Source organism: Antechinus flavipes, chromosome 5 (genome assembly GCF_016432865.1).
Source record: "Antechinus flavipes isolate AdamAnt ecotype Samford, QLD, Australia chromosome 5, AdamAnt_v2, whole genome shotgun sequence".
NCBI lineage: Eukaryota > Metazoa > Chordata > Mammalia > Dasyuromorphia > Dasyuridae > Antechinus > Antechinus flavipes.
In genome coordinates, this window is record NC_067402.1 from 141862729 (window position 1) to 141877462 (window position 14734).

A 14734-nucleotide genomic window follows, 5' to 3' on the forward strand; every position below is an offset into this window, starting at 1 on the left:
GGACACTGCCCTTCCAGTGGGTTATAAAACCTGTCTGCCGGAGCCAGTGCACCTTTGTCAAAAATCAAGAAGTTAATAGTATAAAGTGCTAGATTTAGTAGTTCTCTAGGGTTACCTGTGGCTTCCCCTTTCTTTTGTTTTTGGAGCAGCGTCTTAATGTCTCTGTTTCTCCTCTCTACTATTGCCTGTCCTTGAGGATTAAAGGGTATGCTAGTGGTGTGTAAAATCTTATACTGTGCACAAAAGTGTGCAAAATGTTTGGAGGTGTATGCAGGACCATTGTCTGTTTTTATTGCTTGTGGCATACCCATAATGGCAAATGCTTGCGTGAGGAATTCAGTGACCACTCGGGCTGTCTCTTTTGCTGCTGGTATGGCAAAAGTGAATCCTGAAAAAGTGTCTACCACAACATGGATAAAAGACAGACGACCGAAAGATTTACATTGGGTCACATTCATTTGCCAGATTTCATTGGGTCTCAAACCACGAGGGTTCTTCCCTGGAGGCAGTGTAGGAGCGTGTAAAGGAAGGCAAGCTGTACAGCTTTTTACTATGCTCTTAGCTTCCTCTTTTGTTATCCCAAATTGTAAACGCAAAGCTCGAGCAGCCTGATGGTATTTAGAATGGGATTCCTGGGCCTCCTGAAATAAAGGCGTACTGGTTAACATAGTTAAAAGGCTATCTGCCTTTGAATTCTCATCAAAAATAGGACCTGGAAGTCCACTATGTGAGTGGACATGCAAGATATCTTTTCCTGGATGCTTTCTCACTTGCTCCTGAAGTTCCTTAAAGAGCTGATATATACTAGAAGCTGCAAAATTTATTTGGGCTGTGGCAATTCTTTGTACCACACCTACTGAATAGGCTGAATCAGATATTATATTTATGTCTCCTGGGTAATAAGTGAGAGCTAGCATGATCACATATAATTCGTTCTGCTGAGGGGACTGAAAAGCAGTTCTGACTACTCTCTTTATAGTTAAGTCATGAGAGTATACAGCACAAATATTGTGTTTGGATGGATCTGTAAAGATAATTGGTCCTTTAAGAGGAACTTTTGAAACTTTTTCTTCAAGAATCCATCGCCAATTATGTAAAAGTCTGGTTATCTTTAATGGAGACCCATGTGTAAAATTTAGAGCCATGGCTAATAAAATTTGCCACTCTGGGATGGTCTCACAGCACACATTAATTTGAGTATTGTTGTTTAAGGTATATCTTATCAGGTCTTGCCCCAGATAATTGTACTGCTCACTTAATGGCCTTTAATAAAATTCTAGCCACAAGCACTGGGCAAGGATTGTGCGGGGAGGTGCATCCACTCTATCACACTGTCTCCTTGATGAAGGACTGCTATGGGTGCCTCTTGTGTGGCAAAAACTGATATTTCCAAGGGTTTTTGAGTGACTCTTTCAACCACATTGGATAAAGCCAGTTCAACTTTTCTCAAAGCCTCTTGAGCTTCTTTTGTAAGCTGGTGTGGTGAATTTAAAGCACTGTCTCCCCTTAAAATGTCATATAATGATTGTAACTGATAGGTAGTCAAGCCTAACACTGGTCGCATCCATTGACTATCTCCTATCAATTTCTGAAAATCATTTAAGGTGTTTAGCTTCTCTGTTCTTAAGGACAGTTTTTGTACTATAAGCATCTTAGGGTATACTTCATATCCTAAATATTGAAAAGGCGCATACCTTTGAATTTTCTCTGCAGCTATGTACAATTTGTAGTATCTTAGTGTTTCTATGGTCTTTTGTAGACATGCTTCTAGCATTTGTTCCTCAGGTGCACATCCCAATATATCATCCATATAATGTAATAGCATAACTTTTGGAAATGCTTTTCTTACTGGAGCAAGAGCAGCAGCAACATACATTTGACACATAGTGAGGCTGTTTTTCATTCCCTGTGGCAAAACTGTCCATTCATATCTTTTATAAGGCTCAGCTAAGTTAACGCTGGGCACTGAAAAGGCAAATCTTTTCATATCCTCCTTATCCAGAGGGATAGAATAGAAACAGTCCTTAATATCTATGACCCAAAGAGGCCATTCTCTAGGCAACTGAGTAGGAGATGGAAGTGCAGGCTGAAGAGTTCCCATAGTTTCCATCTGTTCATTCACTTTTCTTAAATCAGTGAGCATCCTCCATTTTCCAGATTCCTTTTTTACAATGAACACTGGGGAATTCCAAGGACTTAGAGAAGGTTGTAAGTGCCCTTGTTCAAGCTGCTCCTATACTATATCTAATAAGGCCTGAATTTTATCGCACCTAAGGGCCACTGTTTTATCCACACTGGTATATCAGTTTTCCATTGGATAGGAACAGGTGAAAGTGTTGGCAGGCTTTCAACAGCAGCCCTGCTTAAAAAACCAAAGTACTCATTTGTAATCCTAATTGCTGTAAAACGTCTCTTCCCCACAGTTTGGGGATTTTTTCAACTATAAAAGGAGTAAAAACTCCTGTTTTGCCTTCAAAAGTCCATCTCATAGGGGCAGCACTAACTTCAGCTGCTATTGATCCTCTTACTCCAGACATGCAGGTGTCTGCTTTAATCTTTGGCCAGTGACCCAGTTGGCACCTCTAATGACCATACGATCTGCACCTGTGTCTACCAATCCTTCCAATGGTAGGCCATTTATATAGATCGTGCACAGAGGTCGGTCAGCTGTTAACAGCTGCTGTCCAGTATATTTCTGGATTTTGTGGTCTGGAGTCAGAATCTGGGTGACTATCACCAGGTTGCTTATTAGGATTCTGTATGAGTAAACCTGATGCTACTACTTCTCCTGGGTGATAAGTCACACATTGTCTACCTGTATTAATGACTGGGATATTATCTACACATTCCCCAGTTTCCCACATCAGTGTGTGGATGGACACTATTTTGTACATACAAAAAGGAGGTGAAATGGTCAAGCCTACTATGCCTGGAGGTTAGGGATCCATAGGCTGGAGAGAAACAGATTTCACCTCTCCAGGGGGTATCTCAATTGTCCCAGCTGCATACAGCTCTATTCTCCCTAATTGTAATTCCTTTCTGCCATCAGGTTGCTTCCTGGCTGGTTGACTGTGTAATCCCCTTCTCCCATCATATGGCTTTCTGACTGATTGGTCATGTACAAAAAAGGCTGCCACAAAGATTTTGGCACATACAGGTCCCTTTCCTTTCTTTAGTATCTCTTTGGGGTATAAGCTCAGTAGTAATATTCTGGATCAAAGGGTATGCACACTTTGATAACTTTTTAGTGATAATTCCAGATTGCTCTCCAGAATGGTTGGATTTGTTCACAACTCCACCAACAATGTATCAGTGTCCCAGTTTTCTCACATCCCCTCCAACATTGATCATTATTTTTTCCTGTCATCTTAGCCAATCTGACAGGTGTGTAGTGGTATCTCAGAGTTGTCTTAATTTGCATTTCTCTGATCAATAGTTATTTGGAACACTTTCATATGAGTGTAAATAGTTTCAATTTCATCATCTGAAAATTATCCATTCATATCCTTTGACTATTTATTAATTGGAGAATGGCTTGATTTCTTATAAATTAGAGTCAGTTCTCTGTATATTTTTGGAAGTGAGGCCTTTATCAGAACCTTTAACTGTAAAAATATTTTCCCAGTTTTTTGCTTCCCTTCGAATCTTGTTGGCATTAGTTTTTATTGACAGAACATATGACAGAACATGCATAAATTTTTACAATATTATCTCTTGCACTCACTGCTGTTCCGATTTTTTAAGGCTTTTTAACTTGAAGTAATCAAAATTTTCTATTTTGTGATCAATAATGATCTCTAGTTCTTCTTTGGTCACAAATTCCTTCCTCCTCCACAAGTCTGAGAGGTAAACTATCCTATATTCCTCTAATTTATTTATGATCTCATTCTTTATGCCTAAATCATGGACCCATTTTGATCTTATCTTGATATATGGTGTTAAGTGTGGGTCCATGCCTAATTTCTGCCATACTAATTTTTAGTTTTCCTAGCAGTTTTTGTCAAATAATGAATTCTTATCCCCAAAGTTGGGATCTTTGGGTTTGTCAAATACTAGATTGCTATAGTTATTGACTATTTTTTCTTATGAACCTAACCTATTCCACTGATCAACTGATCTATTTCTTAGCCAATACCAAATCATTTTGGTGACTGTTGCTTTATAGTTTTAGATCAGGTACGGCTAGGCTACCTTCACTTGATTTTTTTTTTTTTTTCATTAATTCCCTTGAAATTCTTGACCTTTTGTTCTTCCATATGAATTTTGTTGTTATTTTTTCTAGGTCATTAAAATAGTTTCTTGGGAATCTGATTGGTATAGCATTAAATAAAGAGATTAGTTTAGGGAATATTGTTATCTTTATTATATTTGCTCGGCCTATCCAAGAGCATTTAATATTTTTCCAATTATTTAAATCTGACTTTATTTGTGTGAAAAGTGTTTTGTAATTTTGCTCATATAATTCCTGGACTTTCCTTTGGTAGATAGATTCCCAAATATTTTTATGCTATTGACAATTATTTTGAATGGAATTTCTCTTTGTATCTCTTGCTGTTGGATTTTGTTGATGATGTATAAAAATGCTGAGGATTTATATGGATTTATTTTGTATCCTGCAACTTTGCTAAAGTTATGAATTATTTCTAATAGCTTTTTAGTAGAATCTCTGGGGTTCTCTAAGTATATCATCATATCATCTGCAAAGAGTGATAGTTTGATTTCCTCATTACCTACTCTAATTCCTTTAATCTCTTTCTGGACTTATTGCCAAGGATAGCATTTTTAATACAATATTGAATAATAATGGTGACAGTCGGCAACCTTGTTTCACTCCTTTTCTTACTGGGAAAAGTTCCAGTTTTTCCCCATTACATATGATGCTTACTGATGGTTTTAAATATATGCTCCTGACTATTTGAAGGAAAAGTCCATTTATTCCTATCTTCTCAAGTGTTTTTATTAGGAATGGATGTTGGAGTTTATCAAATGCTTTTTCTGCATTTATTGAGATAATCATATGGTTTTTGTTAATTTGGTTATTAATATTGTCAATTATGTTAATAGTTTTCCTAATTGAACTAGCCCTGCATTCCTGGCATAAATCCTACTTGGTCATAGTGTATTATCCTGGGGATGATTTTCTGTAATCTTTTTTTGCTAATATTTTATTTAAGATTTTAGCATCAATATTCATTAGGGAGATTGGTCTATAATTTTCTTTGTCTGTTTTCAACCTACCTGGTTTAGGTATCTGTAATGACCGCGTTTTTAAAATCAGCCTGAGTCAGGAATTCAGGTTAAGGGAAAAATCTTCAATCTTTATTGAAGTAAAGAGGTGAAAAAAGATTGCGATAGCAATATGGGCAAGAAGGATTGCGATAGCAATATGGGCAGCTGCGACAGGAAGCCAGCTAGCAGAGAGGGACCTGAGCTGACAAGCCGTCACAATGGCAATGCGAACAGTCTCTCCTTCCCCTTCCTTTTCCACTCCTCTGCCTCCACCCACCAAAATCTTCATTTCCTGTACAACACATCAGGACTTGCACAAAGAGTGGGCAGGGGCCATTCTTTCTCCAACCTTATATATTAATAGAGTATGGTCCAATTACTATTTAGCCTCATGTGCTTGGGACCTCAGTGCATCAACTCAAGCCTCAGCCCATTACAGGTATCAGTACCATGTCTGTGTCATAAAAGGAATTTGATAGGACTCCTTCAATCCCTTGTTTTTTCAAATAGTTTATATAGTATTGGAGAAAAATTAACTGTTTGGTAGAATTCACATGTAAATCAATCTGGTCCTGGGGATTTTTTCTTAGGGAGTTGGTTAATTGCTTGATCTATTTCTTTTTCTTAAATGGAACCATTTAGACTATTTACATCTTCCTCTGTTAATCTGGGCAAGCTATATTCTTGAAGGTATTCTTCCATTTCATTTAAGTTATCAAATTTTTTGGCATAAAGTTGAACAAAGTAACTTCTGATTATTGCTCTAATTTCCTCTTCGTTAGTGGTGAGTTCTCCCTTTTCATTTTTAAGACTAAATTTGATTTTCCTCTTTCCTTTTTTAAATCAGATTTACTAAGGGTTTGTCTATTTTATTGGTTTTTTCATAGAACCAACTCTTAGTTTTATTGATTAATTCAATAGTTTTTTTACTTTCAACTTTATTGATCTCTCCTTTTATTTTTAGAATTTCAAGTTTAGTGTTTAACTGGGGGCTTTTAATTTGTTCTTTTTCTAGCATTTGCAGTTGCAAGCCCAATTCATTAACTTCTCTTTCTCTATTTTATGCAAGTAGGCCTCTAGAGATATGAAATTTCCCCTTATTACCGCTTTGGCTGCATTCCACACATTTTGGTATGATGTCTCATTATTGTCATTTTCTTGGGTGAAATTATTAATTATGTCTATGATTTGCTGTTTCACCCAATCATTCTTTAGTATGAGATTAGTTTCCAATTATTTTTTGGTCTACTTCCCCCTGGTTTTTTGTTGAATGTAATTTTCATTGCATCGTGGTCTGAAAAGGATGCATTTACTATTTCTGCCTTACTGCATTTGAGTTTGAGGTTTTTTATGTCCTAATATATGGTCAGTTTTTGTATAGATTCCATTAACTGCTGAGAAGAAAGTATATTCCTTTCTGTCTCCATTTTGTTTTTTCCAAAGGTCTATCATATCTAACTTTTCTAGTGTTTTATTTACCTCTTTGACTTCTTTCTTATTTATTTTGTGGTTTGATTTATCTAATTCTGAGAGTGCAAGGTTGAGATCTCCTACTATTATAGTTTTGCTGTCTATTTCCTCCTGCAGCTCTTTTAATCTCTCTTTTAAGAATTTAAATGCTACACCACTTGGTGCATATATGTTTAATATTGATATTGCTTCATTATCTATGCTACCTTTTAGCAAGATAGAGTGCCCTTCCTTATCTCCTTTAATTAGATTTATTTTTGCTTTTGTTTGATCTGAGCTGAGGATGGCTACCCCTGCTTTTTTTACTTCATCTGAAGCATAGTAGATTCTGCTCCAACCTTTTACCTTTACTCTGTATGTATTGTCCTGCTTCAGATGTGTTTCTTGTAAACAACATATTGTAGGATTCTGGCTTTTAATCCATTTTGCTAACCGCTTCCTCTTTATGGGGGAGTTTACCCCATTCACATTTATGGTTAAAATCACCAATTCTGTATTACTTGCCATTTTGTTAACCCCTCCTTATGCTTTTCTCCTTTCCTTTCCTCTTCTCCCCCTCCCCAGTATTAAACTTGTGAGCACCATCTGCTTCTCACAGCTCTACCTCTTTAGTATCCCTCCCTCCACCTTAGAGTTCCTCCTATCTTACCTCTTTTCCTCACAGTTTCTGTATTCCCTTCCACTTAGCTTACTCCTTCCCTTTTCACTTTCCCCCTTCCATTTTTCAATGAGGTGTGGGAGAAGTTTCACCATAAATTAAATATATCTAATATTTTTTTCTTTAAGGCAATTCTGATGGCAGTAAGATACACACTATATTCATCCCCCTCCATTGTTTCTCTAAGATATAATAGGTTTCCTTTGCCTCTTCGTGAGATGTAGTACACCCACTTTACCCTTTTCCAGGTACAATTTCCTTTGCACCTCTAGTTTCTAGAACAATGTATACATGTGTTCTTTATATATCTTTATAATAGGAATATAGTTCCCAAGATTTCTTTTTACCTTTTTAGGTTTCTCTTGAGTTCTATATTTGTAGATAAAACTTTTTTGTTTAGTTATGGTTTTTTCATCAAAAATAGATGAAATTCACTTATTTCGTTGAATGTCCATCTTCTTCCCTGGAAAAAGATGCTCATTGTGGCTGGATAAGTTATTTTTGGCTGCATACCAAGTTCCTTAGCCTTTTGGAATATCATCTTCTAGGCCCTTCGATCCTTTAATGTGGATGCTGCTAGATCCTGGATAATTCTTATTGTGACTCCTCTATATCTTTTATTTTTTATTTTTGAAAAAATCTCAGATATACATTTTCTTTTCTTTTCTTTTCTTTTTTTTTTTTAGTTTTTTGATTTTGATGTGATATTTTTTGCTGTGTCACAGAGTCATTGATTTTTGTACTTTTCAAGTTTTCAGGAAGACTTATTTCAGTAAAGTTTTCCATTTTCTCTTGTAAATTATATGTTCTTTTTCTAATTAATTCATTTAAAACAGAAGTTTTGAATTTTTTCTGTGCCATTCACTCCTTTTTCAGTTTGGTAGAACCTATTGCCCTTTTACAATTTTTTTTTAAATACACAAAATAAAATATATAGGATTTCAAAGGTAATAAATTATATTCAAAGTTATCAAAATAGTTTTTGAAAAATTCATGTATCCCACATTAATAGCCCCTGTTCCAGAGTTTTTGTTTCATTTTTAAAAAATCTTTTGATTCATTTAATCAGTCTGGTAGAAAATGCATTTTTTCCCCCTCTTTGAGTTTCTTCTTTCTGGTGTGAAGGAGTTACTCTTCATTGCCATATTTAGTGGTCTTTTATTCATCCTAATTCTTTTTGATTATCATTTTGGTACTTTCAAATATCCATTTGTCTAGGCTTACTCTTTTCTCTGGATTTTTGGGACAGTTCTCTCTTTTGGTTCTATCACTTTGGTTGTTTTTCTTTTCTTTACTGGCCTTTCCAGGCCAGATATAGTGCAAGGCGCTGCCATATATTCACTTCTCTCCTTTAAATTCTTTCTCCTCAGGATCTTATCAACTCTATTGGATTGAATTATTGCTATGAAAGGATTACCAGCTCTATATCTATCTCTGTTCTCTCTCAGGAGTTCATTCCTACATCATGGCTATTTCATACAGGATGTCTAATAGTCATTTCAGAATTCAAATCTCTGGTACATTGGAATGCATGCTTTATTTGTACTGGTGGATCTAGATTCAAAACCTGATATTGTTATTTTTGTTGTGATTTCTTCATCTATTAATTGTGGAGCTTTTAATTTTATTTATTTTTAAGTAATAACTTTTTATTTGCAAAATATATAGAAAGATAGTTTTCAACATTCATTCTTGTAATATCTTGTGTTCCAATTTTATTCTCTCTCCCTCTTCCCCTCACCCCTTCCCTAGAAACAAGTATTCTGTATATTAAACATTTCCACAATTATCATGTTGCACAAGAGAAATCGGATCAAAAAGGAAAAAAAATTAAGAAAGGAAAAAACAATCAAACAATAACAAAAAAAGATGAAAATACTATCTTGTGATCTACATTCAGTCTTCATTGTTCTCTCTCTAGATGCAGATGGCTTTCTCCATCACAGGTCTATTGTAATTGGCCTGAAAAGAACCACATGGCTGTCAGAATTGATTACTGCATAATCTAGTTGTGACTGGGTACAAAGTTGTTTTGGTTCTACTGGCTACACTTAACATCAGTTCATGTAAATTTCTCCAGACCTTTCTGAAATTATCCTGCTTATCGTTTCTTATTAAATAATAAAATTTGTGGAGCTTTTTAGTTTCCTTCTTTTTCTAAGTCTTTAGATTTCTGATTCCCTGCCCAAAACTGAACTGTCATCCATCCTACGCATCCCTGTTTCTTATATTTGTCAGTATAACATATATCTTGTGATTCATGTTCACATTTTGTTACTAGATATGTGAGACCCTGCCACAAATCATTTTACCTCTTGAAACCTCAATTTCATCATCTCTAAAATGGAGGGGTAAACTCAATTGCCTCTGAAGTCTTTTCCTGCAAAACAAAACAAAACAAAAAAACACTTCTAATGCTGTTGTACTATTATTTTTCCAATCTATCTACCACAAATCTGCCAAAATAATGTTCTTACAGTTCTGATCACTCTCAGAAAACTCAGTGATTACTTTTTGACCCTAAAATAAAATGTAGAATCTTCTTTTTGGCTTTTAAAACCTTTCACAGCCCCATTTTCATCTTACTTCTCTAGAATTGTAAATTATTACCCTTCATGTTGTTTCTGTTCTAGCCAAATTGTCTATCTTTTTGTCCACATCTCTCTGTCTTTACATAGGTTTTTGTCTGGAATTCACTCTTTCCTCACTTGCACCTCTTAGAATGACAAATCACTAAAGTATCTTTGCCAAGAAAATCCCATGGACAGAATTGTAGAGGGCTGGAATTCTGAAGAAATATACTTGAAACAAGGTGTTAATTCAGTGGAATTGATGAGATGATGTTTCTCTAGTTCACAAATATACTTAGTTCTTAGCATGGTGATATAATGGTTCTCTAGTTCATGCATAATCAGTATGATGTAATGATGTAATTGTAATAGAGTATTCAAGGGCTGAGAAGGACTGGAAATGAGACATTCCATCTTTGACCAGTCTCATGGTGGCTCTCTTGCCTTCATCACTTCTTCACTAAGATCAAGGATTCTGGCTGATTCCTGAGGGCCTCCAGAAAGCTAGTCCGAACATTACACAGAATGATCCATGCAGTCATATAGATTTGGATACAACCAAGCAACTGAACAACCACAAAAATAGTTCACAGATTATGTACTATCCCTTATCAGAGAGGGATGTGTTTCCCACTTTCAGTAATACATTGGTTTAATGTTTAATTATGCTTTTCCTTAATAGTTTTCATAAGCTAAATTTGCCCATGTTTTGCTGAATTTTTTTTAGAGAGGCTGGATTTTAGATAATTATTAACCTTCTTCTATGGTCTATTGTACGTGCCCCCCGGTCCCTCATTCTAAAATGACTTACCTTTTTCCTTGGAATTTAGGCCTTTAAAACATTGTTCAAGAAGATCCTTGGTATCCTGTGTGTTCTGCCATATTAACTCTTCTCCCCAGTTTTATTGTTTCCTATTTATTCCTTTCTTTTTCAGAATAATGCTTCTAAATAGCTTTATAGCTAACATTCATTAAGATCCACACCTCTGTCCAAGGCCTGGTCCCTTTTATCATGGGATATGATACATATCATATAAAAATATAATGGATATACGTAAGAATATACATAAATTAAATCATATAGCAAATATTTCCTCAAATTTCTATTTTTCCATTTTTCTTTTTCCCTTGTCATTTTAAGGTACTGAAGAGGAGGAAAAAAATCAAACCAAACATGTTTTTTTTTAGCTTATCTTTTCTTCATCACCCTTGTTCTACCCATATTACTCATATTATAACCAACTTGTGCTTTATATCACTGAGTTTACCTTTCTTTCCATTTTCAAGTAGACCTTAAAAGTCTGTCCTCTCTGTCCTCTCTCTCCTTCTCTCCCCTACACACACACACACACACACACACACACACACACACACACACATATCTGATAATAATAAATTCATTATGTTAATTATGTTTGGAAAGTGCCTTGTGCCTATGAAAAAATATCAGTATATTTAAATAAAGGTATTATTATAATAGCAAATATTGCTCAATTTTTCAGTTTGATAATTTATATTACTGAATTAAAATTGGTTGAAAATGTTTAATTTAGTGTTTTAGTTTGAAGGACTTACAGAAAAATGAGTAGAATGACTCAGAAAATAGGCACATTTAAAATAAAGTCTGAGAATATATCCTTTTATAGTAAAGTATCTATTATCTGGAATATTTCTATAATGGGATATTCTTCAAAATTGAATTTTTTGGTTAACTAAATTGTTTTTCAGTGATAGAAAGTAGTTTGAAAATTGTTTTGAACTTCTTCTTTTTTAGTTTGTGGTTTTTTTCTTGTAGAAATATGGTATAGCCAACTGTTTCTCTTACTTTGGAATTTTGGTTATTTGAGTTTCAGGTTATCAAAGATTTATTGCAACAGGCAAATTATTTGGAAGAATGAGAAAATAGACTACCACATACTTTAAAAGATAGAGAAATGTATAGTGAATACCACGTTTCATTAACAGATAATTGTGAATAATTTAATTTTTGATATTAGATGAACATCTGTACAGTAGATTTCTTTTTGGGAGTTCATTATCTTCCTCATATTAAAAGAAACAAACAGGACAAAAACTACATTTTTTACAGAGCAACTCCAGTTAGCATCTTGATTAACATTACTTATATTCCCCTTTTGAAACCCTCTTATATCTGTTTAAATGTCTACTGTTTAAGTGGTTTTCTTTTTTAGTTCTCTGGAATATCATGGTTTAAAAAAATAAAAGTGCAATGTACTTTAATGAATATATACCAACTAATTTACTTTTGCTGTTTTAGTTTTACTTTTTTGCTTTTACATGATCACTTTTTATTTTTATAGAAAAAATCCAAATGGCGTGTTTTTTATGGTGTTAATTCTTGGAAATAAAAATAAAATCAGTTGTCTTATATTAAAAAAACTTGATTAAAGACATAAGAAAAAAGGAAAATAAAAATTGTTTATGGTTTGCCACAAAACAAATATTTAATTAGAAATAAAATCTATTCAGGCCTTCTGACTTTCTGTAAACTAAATCCTCCAATGTAAATAAATCTTGTGCTTTTTTTTTTACAGTAAAGTTTTAAATCTATTTAAGGACTATTTTCATATCCCATTACACACTATTTAACAAATTAAAAAGCTATTAGAGACTATTAGGTAAATGCATAATTTTTTCTCTCTAAATTCATGAGTGAACAAACATTCGTATACATAAAAGGCATAAACACTCTAGTCTTCCCACTAGTGTTACTAATGCAACTGGCAAATATGCTTTTTAAAGGCCACCTCTATGATCATCTAAAATTTTAAATGTAGGCAGTAAATTGTGGTTTGCAGTGAAATTACAATATTTGCCTTTAATACTTTACTACCTTAGACTTAATGTAATAAAGGATACCAGAAACAATTAGATTTATGCCATATATTGATTTTTAAACTGGGTGGTTTGAAGTAGTTGTAAACTGAGGACTAAAATATTTTAAAACTCTATTGTAAGTATTTTTCTTTTGAATCCTAAGAATAGTTATACTAATTTATATCTATGAAAACAAAATTAACTAAAGATCTTGCTGTCAAACAGAATCTTGTCATAGTTTAAACCTTATTAAAAATAAATTGTCACACAGAAAAGAGAATATTAAGTGATACTAAGTACCAAAGGAAATGTTTTTAAATGAATAATTGAAACATTTCTTAGTTTCTTCTGTAAAAACTATTGCTTTTGAGATTTCGTTTTTTTCTGAAGAACAGCTCTTTGAAGAGAATTCCTCTCTAAATTTTGATCTTTATGACCATGGGTAAGTCATGGAATATTTCTGAGCCTTACTTTGCTTATCTGTAAAATGAGAGTGTACAGGCAGTCTGGTCTAGATGATAGATTGCTAGATTTGGATTCAGGAAGATCCGGGCTCAAATTTTGTCTTTGTGACTTTGAACAAATCTCGGCTCCCTGAGACTTTTTTATTTTACTCCATGATACAAGGAATTTTTACACAGGGACTTTATTTACTACACTGATGGTATCACAGAAGAAATTAAGTATAAGATACCTGAATAAATCACTTCAAGGTATTGTTGTGGAATGAGAGCTTTGTAAACCTTAGAGCTCTTTTTATATGAATATGAAATTATTTTGAATAATGCTTATTTATACTATATTATGTCAAAATATGCTATCTTTATTTGTTTACCCTCTTCTTCCTTATTGAATTGAGTTAGGAAATGAGGCACAGGATTCTCTATGGATTCTATTGTTTGTTAGTATTTGTACTAAATAATATTATTTCTCTAATGACCTCACGACCTTCACTCTTTTGCATTGTACTACTTTCCCCTTAGGATTAGGGTATTCAGGTAGGCAAAGTTATCAGAGCCTTTTTATCCTTGTGAAAACATTAGATAATTTGAAAGACAATGTAATTTTTTTGTTTAGAAAATTCTAAGTGAAAAAATTATTTTTAAAGTGCTCACTACTTGTATTTTATTCAGGTCAGTTTGAAGAAAGTAGAAAAAAGGAAATGAAAAAAATTGTTTTGCTAATTAAGCCAGATGTTTGTACATTGAAGTAATAAGTCCTAGTGGAAAGTGAGCTGATTTTGTTGTAAGAAGATTTATGTTTGGTTGAGATTCAGTAACTGCAAGGTCCTTTATAGGTTGACTCCTAGATTTCCTAAATAACTTTTTTGAGCCTTTGTATCCTTTTCTAGAAAATGGGAATATTAAGACTTGAAGAGATTCTCAAGAATTGGTGAGGGGAATCTTTTAAAAACTTGTTTTGTGAATAATTTTTATCATTTATTAATATATTATTATAGCATACAGATATGTGGAAAATAATTCAAGACAGTTTTATTTTTTTATAAGCACCTTTTCTCCCCAGGAGATGAAAACTACATAATAATAATAAAATGCTCATTTGACATATTTTGTTCAACAGGAATAAGCATTACTTATTCTGGATAAATATATAACACGGATCATTTGCAAGTCTCAGAATCATTTTCACCCAATAGTTTCCTAGTTTCCTAGCATCCTTTGAAGACAAGAAAGAGGATCTTCTGAATTTCATGTCTGAATGAGGTATAGAAGGAAAAATAGTAAGGGTAATGATAATGATAACGAGGGTACAGATAAGATTTGGATTTGGAGTACAGTGATGCTATAGTCCTATCACAGATATCATGTTTAATATTGGAGACAGCTCTGAAGTTTATTATAAAAATTAGAAAGAATATGTTTTGCTGGTGGCATCTTATATTCTCCACTCATAGAAATCCATTTAAATTCCCCTTATTATATTTAATTCCAATAATCTGAAAATGCAG

At 33.8% G+C, this 14734-nt stretch overlaps 1 protein-coding gene across 1 annotated transcript in view; it reads left to right on the plus strand.

Moving 5' to 3' along the window:
- The window catches only part of COG5 (component of oligomeric golgi complex 5), a 354058-nt gene that overhangs the window by 73398 nt on the left and 265926 nt on the right, over positions 1–14734 (plus strand). The gene's annotated exons all lie outside the window — the stretch shown is intronic.